Source organism: Manis javanica, chromosome 5 (assembly GCF_040802235.1).
Source record: "Manis javanica isolate MJ-LG chromosome 5, MJ_LKY, whole genome shotgun sequence".
Classification (NCBI taxonomy): Eukaryota; Metazoa; Chordata; class Mammalia; order Pholidota; family Manidae; genus Manis; species Manis javanica.
This window is the reverse complement of record NC_133160.1, coordinates 25,745,063-25,757,443: the sequence shown is the minus strand read 5'-3', so window position 1 is coordinate 25,757,443 and position 12,381 is coordinate 25,745,063.

The following is a 12,381-nucleotide window of genomic DNA, read 5'->3' as shown; positions in this document are numbered from 1 at the left end:
TGGGGGCAGCCTGGATGAAACAGGGGCTGGGCTGAGCAGGTGACAAGGTGGGAGAGGTGGGCGCTGTCAGCTTGGGAGGTGTCTTGTAGGTGGGGAGGACTTTGGCTTTTTTCTTAGGTGAGCTGAGAGCCACATGGGGCTTTGAGCAGAGGAGGGACCTGGCTCCTGCTGCTGGGTAAAACAGGGGTGGGAAGGGAGTGAGGGGAAAGGCCGCTGCCGTCCCCAGGGCCCCAGGTGAGGGTTAGTGGATTAGACCAGGGTGGAGACAAATGATCACAATCTGGATGTAACTTGAAGATGGAGCCCCAGAATTTTCCAGTAGATGAAACTGGACCTGAAGGATGAGAGACAGAGGGAGGACACTGGTGACCCCCAGATTTAAGAATCCACTAGCCCTTTCCAGAACCTTCACTGCAGGCCAGAATGTGGACAGAGTCCTTGGAGTGAATACCACTCTGCCTCTGGTGCCCTGGGAGACTCAGTCAAGCAGAGGACACACAGTAGGGCCTGTGGTTCCCTAAGAGCACAGTGAGGGGGTAAGGTTAGAAAAATATTTCTTAAAATCCTGTCAAGAACTTCCTTCACTATTTGGGACAGGAGGGCTTGGTATCACCTTCAGGGACCATTGTATTTGAATCATTATATCTATTTGCTTTTGTTTTACTTAAATTTTTTTTAATTTTAAGGAAATTTGATAGCCAGATTAAATGGAAAATCAGTAGCATGTGACATTAATAAATGGAGCTATCAGTATAAACACTGTAAACATAACACTGTTACTAACGCCCTCCAGATATGGCCAACACTTTTCTCCTTTGTAGCAAGTGTTTGAGATAGCCACCACAACCACCCCAGAACTCCATCCTTGCATGAGTCACGACTGGGAGAGACTGCGAAAGGATTCATCATCTCGCTCTCTGCATCCTCACCTTTTCTTGTTACTTAACAAACAGATATGAAGTCATTTAATCCTCACAACAATTCCCTGAGGTGGGCACATTTATTACTCCACTTTGCAGATGAGGAAACTGAAGCTTGGAGAGATGAGGTCCCCCATAGTCACAGAGGAGGGGTGAGGTGCAGCCAAGATTCAAGCCTGGTCAGGCCCAGATTGAAGGCCACTCACTTGACCGCCATACAACTCTGTCTCTTGAAGGCATATCACTATCACTTTGGAAGTGCTGAACTCTTAGGACTAGAAGGGCCTTCAGTTAATTTTAATTCAGTAACTATTCATTGAGTGTAAGTCATCTCATCACCCCTTGCATAAAAGTAGATGGAATTCAGAAACCAGTTTCAGGCTCCTCACCATCACTGCCCTGAATGACCTGCCGCTTCCCCTGCTAACCTCCTCCAGCCAGGCTGGTTGCCTGAGTTCCCATGCTTTCTGAGCCTCTGCACTTGCTCTTGCTTTCTACCCAGAATGCCCTTCCTCTGGTCCTTCTGGCTCCTTCATACCCTTCAAGACTCAGCTTAGAGAGGCTCCCCTGCTTCTTCACCAGCCCTGGGGCTCCCCACTGTTCTCACCCTGTTTTTCCCATTGTAGTTTGTAATTGTTTTGTTTATTTGTCTGAGTACTTATTCTTTGTCCTGCTGCCCCACCATGATGGTAGCTCTGTGCAAGTGGAATCTGGTGGGCATAGTAGCCAAGCTTCTGGGACTAAGAGCCCTGAGAAGAGCAAACTAGGAGAGAGGCATTTGGATCTAGAGGAGCAAGTGCATCAGCAGAGTCACAAAGGGCCAGGGGTCACAAGAAGATTGACTTACATGAGGAAACATCCTTCACACAGTCCTAATGTTCAAACCATGAAAGGGCTACGTCATGAGGTAGTAAGCGCCTTACCAGAGGAGCTTTGCAAGTTGAGATAGGACAACCCCCGATCAGGACCTCCTGATAGGTTGTTGGTGATGTGTAGAATGGATTCATAACTATAGATGGGGTAGATATTCATTCACTTACTCATTTACCCATTCATTCATTCATTCATTCCATCTCCTATCTATCTATTTATTCACTGTATCTGTGTTTCCCAGTTTACTGTGTGATGGACAACCTTCGTGACCTTGGGTACACACGCAGGGCAATTGTACTTAATATCTTAAGTACATGTACCTTATGTACATAATATCTTAAGTTGGCCTTGGGAGATGACTTAAATTTAACTATGTTCTTAAATAGCTTTATTGAGGCATAATTTACGTACAACAAGATGCATCCATTTAAAGTGTAACACATTTTGACAAATATTCTCTCCCACTTAACCCCTACCTCAATCAAGGCACATTACCACACTGCTATAAGTTCCCTTGTACCCCTTTGCTCTCAGGTCCCCATTTCCACCCTGGTCCCAGACAATCATTTTACCAGAAAGTGCCAAACCCTCCTCCAGAGTTTCTCCAGCACCAGTTTGCACTCCCACCAGCAATATCCAAACATAAATGAAAAGCAGGATCCCTTATCACATAAAGTAACTGATCAAAATGAATAAAATGGAAACAAAACAATATTTTCAAATTCTAGTGGTATACCTTTGACTGTAGAAGCTCTGGGCTGAAGGCCAGCTTCCTCCAGGTTAGAGAGAGAAAGAAAGGCAGCAACCGATCCACAGGTATGACACAAGTGTAACCATATCCTTGGAGACTTTCTCCTTGGCCTACTGGAAGGACTGGGAGGTACTGCAAAAACAGTGACTTTCTCACTGTGGATTTGTTATTTAATACCTGTTGCTGTTCACTCCCATCATCCTTTATCCACTTCCACCCCCACCCTGTGATGCAGTTTGCACATTTGGGAAACATGGCAGCTCTTTATCTCCCCTTTCATCCACGCACTCACTCATTCATTCTTTCACATGAAAGGTGTTTATTAGTAGCTACCCTGGACCAGCTGCTGCAGCTACAAAGAAATTCTGCATTCTGGGAACTTTGTCAGCCTTGAGAGTGGCACTGTGCCAAGCACTCTCTAAGCAAATATCTGTTGAATGAGGTGTAAGAAATGAAAGACACAAATATCCATATTCTCCTTAATACTCTAGGCTGTTGCTCTAACAAAGTCCACCTAGAGCAATCAAGAAAACTTCCCTGAAGAGGTGGCTCTTGAACAGAAACTTGACCATCTCCTCCTACTTATTCTCTTTCCACTCATTTGACAAACAGGGAAATAGATTTACAGAGAGGGAAAGTGACTTGCTCAAGGCCACACAGGAAGAAGAGAGGGAAATGAGAGATTGGCAGAATCTAGGACTCAGAGCCCCAGGCCACCATTCCTCCCAAGGGCTGAGCTAGGTCCCAGACCAGCAGTCGGGAGAACAGGCCTGGGCAGGGGACTCCTAGGCTCTGAGTCTGGAATCCATTTGTTCCAGCCCAGTACTGTTTTCCCAGGGAGAAGCAGGAGGCACTGGGCCTGCCCCTCTCTGTAACCCCCCTCCCACCATCTGCTCCCTGTTTATTTATTTATACTTAAGTCTCACCTCCCAACCCTGCCGGGGCACCAAACATACTGGCCTCCCCACTGAGAGGGGAATGAGTGGGAGAGAGGCACTGTCAGCCCCCATGGCCAGGGGAAGCCCAGGTCTGCCAGCCCCTCAGCCCTACAAGCCCTGCAGGCATCACCGGGACAACTGGGTTCAAATCCCAGCTGTGGGGCTTCCTGGCTGTGTGACCACTCTGTGCCTCCATCTCCTCATCTGTAAAATGGGGTTAATAACAGAAAGTCACCTCATGGGGTTGGTAGTGAGGATTTAGTAAAGTGCCCTGGACAGTGTGTGACTGTCAAAGTTTCTGTCATACTGTGTGACCCTGAGCAACACACTACCCCTCTCTGGCCTATTTCCTCTTCTCTGCAATGGGCAGCTAACCACACCATCTAAGGAGCTCTAAGCCTCATATCCCAGGATTTATGACAACCCCTGTCCCCTCCCCAAAACCCACATCCCTGGCCCTGGCCTAGGACAGATAATTGATGCTGACCCTTGCCTCCAGTCACCATTGCCCTCCAACAATCTCCTAATCTGCGGGGAAGGCAGAACAAGGCCAGGGAAGCCTTCCCTGAGCCCTTATCTGACTCCCTGAATTGCTGCCCCCTGGAAGGCTAGCGCTGGCTGCCAGCTCGGGAGGTGCTCCTGCGCTGATTCCCGCTGTGAATGCAAATCCTAGGAAACTGGGCCCAGCTGCTCATTAATGATAATTAGCTCAGGGGCTGTCAGCTGGGAAGGAGCTGTGGGGCCCAGGCTACTCCCTGGGGCTTTGTTCAGGGCCGCCCCCCACAGGCACAGCCTCTGCCTGCCTGAGCCCCAGTAGACTGTGTGCACCCTCCCCTCTGTCCCTGTTCCCCATTGTCCTCTCGGAGTCTACAACTCCCCACCTGAGCCCTTCTTCCCTCCATTCTGCCAGCTTCCTCTCTGTGCCTCCAGCCTCTCTGACACCCTGTCAGCTCAGCAGCTCGCTGTTTCACTGAACCCTTGTTCCTCTCTCTTTGCTCATGTCTCCTTTGAACCCCCTCCTCCCTCACTGAGCCTCACTCCCCTACCTACCTCTCTGAGCCTACTTCCACCCCCAATCTGTCTCCCCCATGAGCCCCCACATTTCCCCTGAGCCCCTCACCACCTCCATTCTGGGGATCCCACTACCTTGTGGAAGCCACAGGAGGGCAGATTTCTGCAAAGGACAAAGGAAAACCTGTGGGGTGAGCTCCTAGGCCACCCAGTGAGGGAGTGCACACCCATACCCCGAGGCTCAGAGCCAGAGATGCTGTGGTTGCCCCAGGCTCCTTCCAGTGCCTGGCTCAGCAACCCCAGGCTCCTTCCAGGAGCCCCTTCGAGTCAACAAGCCCAAGCCCAGCTGCCATGTTCTCCCAGAGGTGGGGGGAGGGTTGGGGGGTGTCTGGGAAGATGGCACCAGAGAGGGACAGAGCAGTGGAAGTTTTAAGAGGTCAATAAAGGACCATGGAGACATTGACTGGCCAAGCCTCGCAGCCTGCTGGACCCCTGTGGAGCCTGTTCCCTCTTCATTGCCCCAGGAAAGCTGAGGCTCAGGAGGATCCCCGGGCTACCTGACTCTCACAGGAGGTCTGGGCTGCAGCGTCCCGATCAAGCAAGGTGCTCTCTATCCCAGCTTCTCTATTACACCTTAAGGCCTCCCAGGCCAGGGATGGAGGGGCAGGCAAGGGTGATCTCTGCTCCCACCCCACCAGGAGAGGAGGCCTGGGGAGCAGAAGCCCCAAGAAGGGGAAATGGTGAGGGAGGGGGAGGGGAAGCAGGTGTCTGTGGGCTCCTCCCTCCTTGCCTTCCTCGGTCCTCTACCCTCACCCAAGAGGGCCCCTGGCCCCCCCACCCCGTTCTCATCTGGCCTCCATGTGCTCGGCCTGCACCTGAATACACACTCCCTAACGATCTGTCTTGGGCTGTCAGAGGATCAATGGGGCTCCCAAGGTCTGGCACTGCAGGGAGCTGGAGGGAAGTCCCTAACGAGAGCTAGGAAGGGGACACCGGGGGTCGGGGGCAGTGGGGAGAAGCCAGGCTGGGAAAGGGACATGAGCCTGGGTCTGGCATTTCACTGGGGCTGGGCCCTGGAAGGCCTGGTTCCCCAATGGTGAGACCTGTTGACTCCCTTGTACAGGGGTCCCAGACTAGTTTCCAGGTCTGCTTTGCTTTCTAACTTTGGGGACCTGTCCCTTCCCAACTGTGGGTCTCAATTTCCTTATTTGTGAACATGAAGGGAATATACCTCAGGTGGACACAAGGTTCTAAATTCAGCAAGAGATCTCCCTTTATATGCAAATAGAAAATGGTCTCCAAAATGTTAAGTGAAATGGAGCAAGATACAGAGCAATGTGTATACTCAGCTCCTTTCTGTGTACATATAACTCTAAAAGAGGATACATCTGTGTATTAGCCTGCCTGTGCATAGAACCATCTGGAAGGACACAGAAAGCAGGAATAAAGATGGCTCTGGAGGAGGACCTCAGTGGCTGGGGAGGGTTTAAAAGGGAGACTTGCCTTCCACTCTATTGTACTATTGAATTATTGGTCCATGCTCACATATTCATTGCTCAAATAATAATTACATTTAATACAAAATATATCATCCTGCTAGGAAGTATGTGCATACAAAGTATAAAGAGAAGCAGATACTTATATAGTTTCGGTGTATCTCATCACAGGTATTTATTAATTACAAAGAGAAAAATAACTTTATAGTGGAGAAAACAGGCAGACCCTATATCAATCAGGTTATTAGATGTGGTGTTACTAGAAACGGGGAAAACCAACTACAGGTGCTCCCTGAGAGGATGAACTGAGAAGAACTCAGCAATTCTGTGGTACTGTTGCCAAAAGAGCCTGTTCTGAATCTAATCATAAAGAAATATCAGGAAAATCCAAAGAGAGAAAGACAGTTTACAAAGCAACTGGCCTCTACACATCAAAAAATGTCAAGGTCATAAAAGTCAAAGAAAAATTGAGGAACTGTTCCAGATTAAAGGAGACTGAAGAGACATACAAAAGAAATGCAACAGGCATCCTGGACTGGATACTGGATCAGGAAAAAAAAAGTGTAGTTTGTTTGCTATAAGGGACATTATTGGAACAATCGGCAACATTTCAGTAAGTCCATAATGTAGACAATTGTGTTCTATCAATGTTAATGTCCTGATTTTTGTATCTGTATTGTAGTTGCATATGAGAATGTTTCTTGTTTCCAGAAAATATACGTGGAATAATTTAGACGTAAGGAGGCACCATGTCTACAATTTACTCCTAACAGTTCAGGCAAAAATGTATTCAGAGATAGAATGATAATTAAAGCAAAGGAGGTAAAGCATTTGAGGAATTTGGTTGAAGGGTATTCGGGAATTCTTTGTAACATTCTTGCAAACTTTCTCTAAGTCTGAAATTATTTTAAAACAAAGTCAAGTATAGATAGATATAGGCCATTGGCATAGCTACCATTTAATAGGCATATGTAATTCCAGGTGCTGTCACAGGGGTTATGACAATGAAATTTGACCACATATGCCAAGCACTTAGACACTCCATATGCCTACTAAAATGTTAATTTAGTATATTAAACTAATAGAATACCATACGGCAGTGAAAAGGAGCTGCAGCTGCCTTCCTTAGCACAGACAGATCTCCAAAGCAGGCTATGGAAGATAAAAAGCAAGTGAAATAGGATACATATTACAAGTAAAAAACATATGTATTAAATCATGGACATTTCTGTCACTTTTGAGAATGAAATATGGTCCTACATATTATGTAAAGATTTCTGCATGTATAGTAAGAGTTAAAACATTTATGGAAGTAACAAATATCAGGGTTTCTTTGGTGTATAGAGAAGCACTATTACTGGGAAGGGATACCAAGAACCTTCTGTGTTAGCTATCTGCTCTAACAACTTACCACACAACATGGTGTTTTGAAGCAATGGTCATTTATTATATCTCATGGTTTTTAAGGGTCAGGACTTTGGGAGTGGCTTAGCTGTGTGGTTCTGGTCCTCAGGAGGTAACATTCATTTGTCACCTGGAGCTACAATCATCGGAAGGCTTGACTCGGGCTGGAGAATCTTCTGCCAAAGGAGCTCATGTGCATAGCTGGCAAATTGGTGCCGGTTGTTGGCTAGGAGCAGGGGTGTGGTGGCGTGTAGGAGAGGGACTCAGTTCCTCTCCCCATGGGCCTCTCCCTGTGACCTGGATTCCATCACAGCATGGTGACTGGGTTCCAAAAGCACTGACAGACAGATAGACAGACATCTGGGCAGAAGCTGTATCCTTTTTTATGATCTAGTCTCACACATCACTTCTATCACATTCCCTTCATCAAGAAGAGTCACTAAGCCCACCCACTCAAAGGTGGAGGGAATTAGGTGCCACCTTTTGAAGGAAAGAGTGTCAAAGAATTTTTGGATTATATTAAAACTACTACATCTTCAACTGTGTTTGAATAGTTTTCTTAAATTGGGTGGTGAGAGCACGGGGTGTCATTGGATTAGCCTCTGTATTTCTTTGTTTAAAAGCACAGGGCTCCTGGGGGATGTGTGGGGAAGGAGAGCAGCGATGAGTGAGTGGTAGGTGGAGGCCGGGGAGGCAGCCAGTGAGGGCACAGGGGTGGGCAGTGGCCGAACCATGAAGGGTCTTGTTGGCCGAAGTCATGTCATAGGCAGGGTCAGGACCTTGAGCAGGGCAGGGTGGGCTCTGCTTCCCCTCCAAGCCCAGCACCTGGCACACACCTGGCCTGGAGGAGATGGTCCCAGTGTTGGTAATTCCTTCTTCAAATACAACTCCTGAGTGCCTACTCTTTCGAAATCTCCCATCTTCTCCTTTTCCCTAATACCTGGCTCTTGTCCCCAGAAGCATCCACTTGTTTTGGTCTCTGGGATATTCTTCCACAGATATAGCCCTTGTTTATAAACATATATGCAAATGCAGACACTTTTATTACCCCCAGCCAAATGGAAGCCTATTATACGCACCGTCCTACATCCTTTTTTACCCCTTATCAATATACTTTGGAGATTTTCACATATTGGTACATAGTAAGCTTCCCCCTTCTTTTTCATAGCTTTATCATTCTCCATCATGTGGGTGCATTGTAATTTATTCAACCAACACCCTATTTATAGACATTCATTTTGTTTACCTTTATTATTACTTTCTTCAAATGTAAAGTTGAGTTTTTAAAAAACACTCCTCAGTCCATGGCAGATTATCATTGTTGATGCCTGCATAGCACCCCCCCCAACTTTTGTTTTATTTTTCTCTTTATTCCCTTCTATCTTATTTCCCTTTCCCATTTTCTGCACCTCGATAGACCCATTCTTATGGATTCCAAGTGTGTTCCTTGATGTGTAAGTCTTCTTGTAGAATATGCTTGTATATGTATTGTTCCTTTCTATATATGCATTTTTAATTTATTTTTACTCTAGTGCTCATTCCCTATTTAATATTAGTCTGGATTGTGACTTGACCCATGGTTTCTAACTGCTGACTAGGACTCTTTGGTTTTCAAACACCATGTTTTCTTCTTTACCACCCCAGTAACAGGCAGCTGGGTGGTCTCAAAGTCTCTGCTACCATAGCAGCACTGCCATGTCCTTGTCTGGGCTGGAATAAGAATTTAATCTGGACAAATAGAAGCACAATTGCTGGGTCATGGGATATGTATATTCTGGGTATCTTCTGCACCATAACAAATCACCTTCAACTTAGAGGCTTAAAGAAACATTTGCTTGGTTCCTGACTTCAGGAAGGGCTTGGCTGGGTGACTCATCTCTGAACCATGTGATGCCTGCTGAGACAGCTGATGCTGGAGGTTCCCTTCCAAGATGGCTGGTTTCTTCACTCATGTCTACAGCATGGATGTACCTGGTCTTTCTCTCTCTCTCTCCCTCTCTTTTTCTCTTTCTGTCTCTTTCTCTCTCACATGGGGGTTATCCTAGAGGATGCCTCTCTGTGACTAGCTGACTTCCTTAAAGCACGGCAGTCTCAGGGTGCTTGGACTTCTTTCATGGCATCTGGCTTCTCCTCAAGCAGTCATTCCAAGAAAAGGAAGTAGAAGAGCTGCTAGTCTTTTAAGATCTGGGCCTAGAAACTGTCATAACATCACTTCTGTCATAGTTATTGGCCAAAGTAGTCACAGGTCAGCCCAGATTCAGAGAGCAGGTGCATAGACCTCACCTCTCAATGGGAGGAATGTCAAAGAACTGGTAGTCATTTTTTACACACTCCAATATATATTTAACTCCCAGATGGCAGCTCCAGCACCTAAGCACCAGCGCTCCATATCCCCACCCACATGTGGCTTCACTCAGCCTGTTCAGTTCCTCCTTTGCACAGCAATAAGCATCTTACACATAGGTCATTTCACACATGTGCAAGGAAAAATGTAGGATGAAGTCCCAGAGACAGATAGGCCAGGTCAAAGGGTATGTGTATTTACAATTTTGCCAGCCCTCCTCTATTCCCTGAGTTCCATCCCTTCCTAACAGATCCAGAACCTAAGCACATCTTACCACCTCTACCCATACCACCTGGTAACAAACCACCCTCCTCCTTGGGCTCCCAGCTTCTGCCCTGGTCCCATAGTCATTCTGCACATGCAGTCAGATGGAGCCCCTAAAACCCTAGGTCAGGTCCTGTCCCTCCTCTGCTGAGAAGCCTCTGACAATCTCCCACATTACTCAGAATAAAACATTCTTGCAATGGCTCTGAAAACCCACGCATCTGACCCCATGACCTCTCTCACCTTGCTTGCTCTGCCTTCCCCTTCTATGCCCAACCTTGGGCTCCTGGCAGGAGTTCAAACCCACCAGGCTCATCACCATCTTGGGGAATTTGCACTTAATGTTCCTTCTGCCTAAAATGCTCTTTCCCTACATGTCTCCACAGCTCGTCTCTACTCCATCTGTGCCTCAAATTAAATACCATCCCTCCTGCCTCAGGCTCTTCTTACCCTGCTTTGGTTTCTTTATAACATTTCTTCCCCAACCTGTGGTATATCAAGTGGTGTACTTGTTCATTGTCTCCTCTCTGGATCATGAGCACAAGGCAGAGGCCTTTTAACATCGGGACTAAGTGTTTCCCCAGCTTTCTGGAAAGAAGTTCAAAGATGAGATTTTCTCAATGTCAAGTTTTTCCCTTATCCATTTTTCTAAAGTTATTGGCAATGGACTCCCACTTAAGTAAACAATCATGAAGGCAAAAAAGGGGATATCTCACAAGCAGTGAGTTCACTGGTTAGAGTTTCTGATGGTATAACGAAACTGATCCCAACTCAGGGCCAATAAACACAACTGATCACTTTGACAAAGTTCTTTCTCCTGGCGGAGCCTCAGTTTACCCATGGGAGGAACGGAGGTAATAACAATATTCCAAATGCTGTGCTTGCTGCTTGCTAAGTGCCAGATAGAGTGCCAGGCCCTGGGCGTGTGTTAGCTCACTCAGTCCTTGTGGCAATTGTTAAGAGGTCAGTATTATTATTATTTGCCTTTCTCAGAGGAGGAAACCAAGGCACAGAGCAAATAATTCTAAAATTTCACAGCTGGGGGTGGAAGGGATCTGAATTCCCCACACCCCATTCGCAGGCTAGATATTTACTCTTATGGCACATTTTCAGGAAGCAGTGTGCTCACAGGTATAACCTTGCTGGGGGTGGTGAGCAGAGGCGGCCTTGTGCATAGGGGATCATCTCTACAACCAGGCTGAAATGTACACACAAGGCGCAGGGATGAAGCTGCGCCATGATGTGTCTGTGGTCCCCTCAGGCGTGTGTACAATGGCTCCTAGGCTCCCAGATGGCTTCTCAATAACATTTATCCTCTGCCATTATTAGAATAATTACTGCTAATAATGGAAAGCAACTATTGCATATTTATTGAGCACGAAGAATTTCCTTTGCATTTTGAATCTCTCAACAACACTTGGAAGTTAGCAACTCACATTAATGCCATTTTGCAGGTGAAGAGACTGAGCTCAGTGGCAGAGCCGGGACTGGTTCCCTGCTCCCCTCTACCCTACTGGGTCCATGGAGCACCTCCATTTACCAAGGACTTTTATGTCATTGTCTCATTCAACTTCACAGTTGCATCTTGACGTCCATGCTCCTAACATTCCCATTTTGCTGACAAGAAACTTGAGGTGCTATGCCCTGCTCAAGGCTACATACAGCTCTTTGCAACAAATCTGCCCCGCCTCACCTCCCCCAGCAGCATCCAGGATGTCACAGCTGGAAGGATCCCGATTTACAGTGCAGGAAGAAGCAAGTCAGGGCCTCTGGGGCACCAGTCAGGAGTCCCAGGCAGTTGCCCTGAAATCCTGTTTACTGGCAGGGCCAGAGACACACCAGACCAGGAAGGAGAGAGGCCTTGGGAGTCGCCCCACATTTGCATCATTTGCATCTTCAAAGCCTTGCCCTTGTGATCTCCCAACCTCAGGTCTCCCCAAAGGGGCAGCAAGCTGTCACTTCCAAGGAATGTCCTCCAGCCCTGGCCACACTGGCTCAACCCAGCCTCTCCACTCCTGTCCTTTCTTGACCCTCTTCTACTTCCGCAGTCTGGGCTTCTGCAGCTCATTCATTCATTCAGCAAACCACTACTGAGTGTCATGTACTATTTTAGACACTGGGCATACATTCAAGAATAAACAGTGATCCCTGCCCTGTAGTGTTGATATTCCAGAGTGGGGAAGAGGCAGTAAACAGCAAACACACTAAATATACAGCATGTTAGGTGATTTTAAGAACCATGGCAAAAAAAAAAAAAAAAATAGAGCCAGACAAGTGGTTTGGGATTAGGGAAGGTATTAAATGGAGCAGGGCTCATTAAGAAGGTAACATCATGACATGAACCTTTTTAATGAGAAGGAACATGAACAAGATGAGGAAG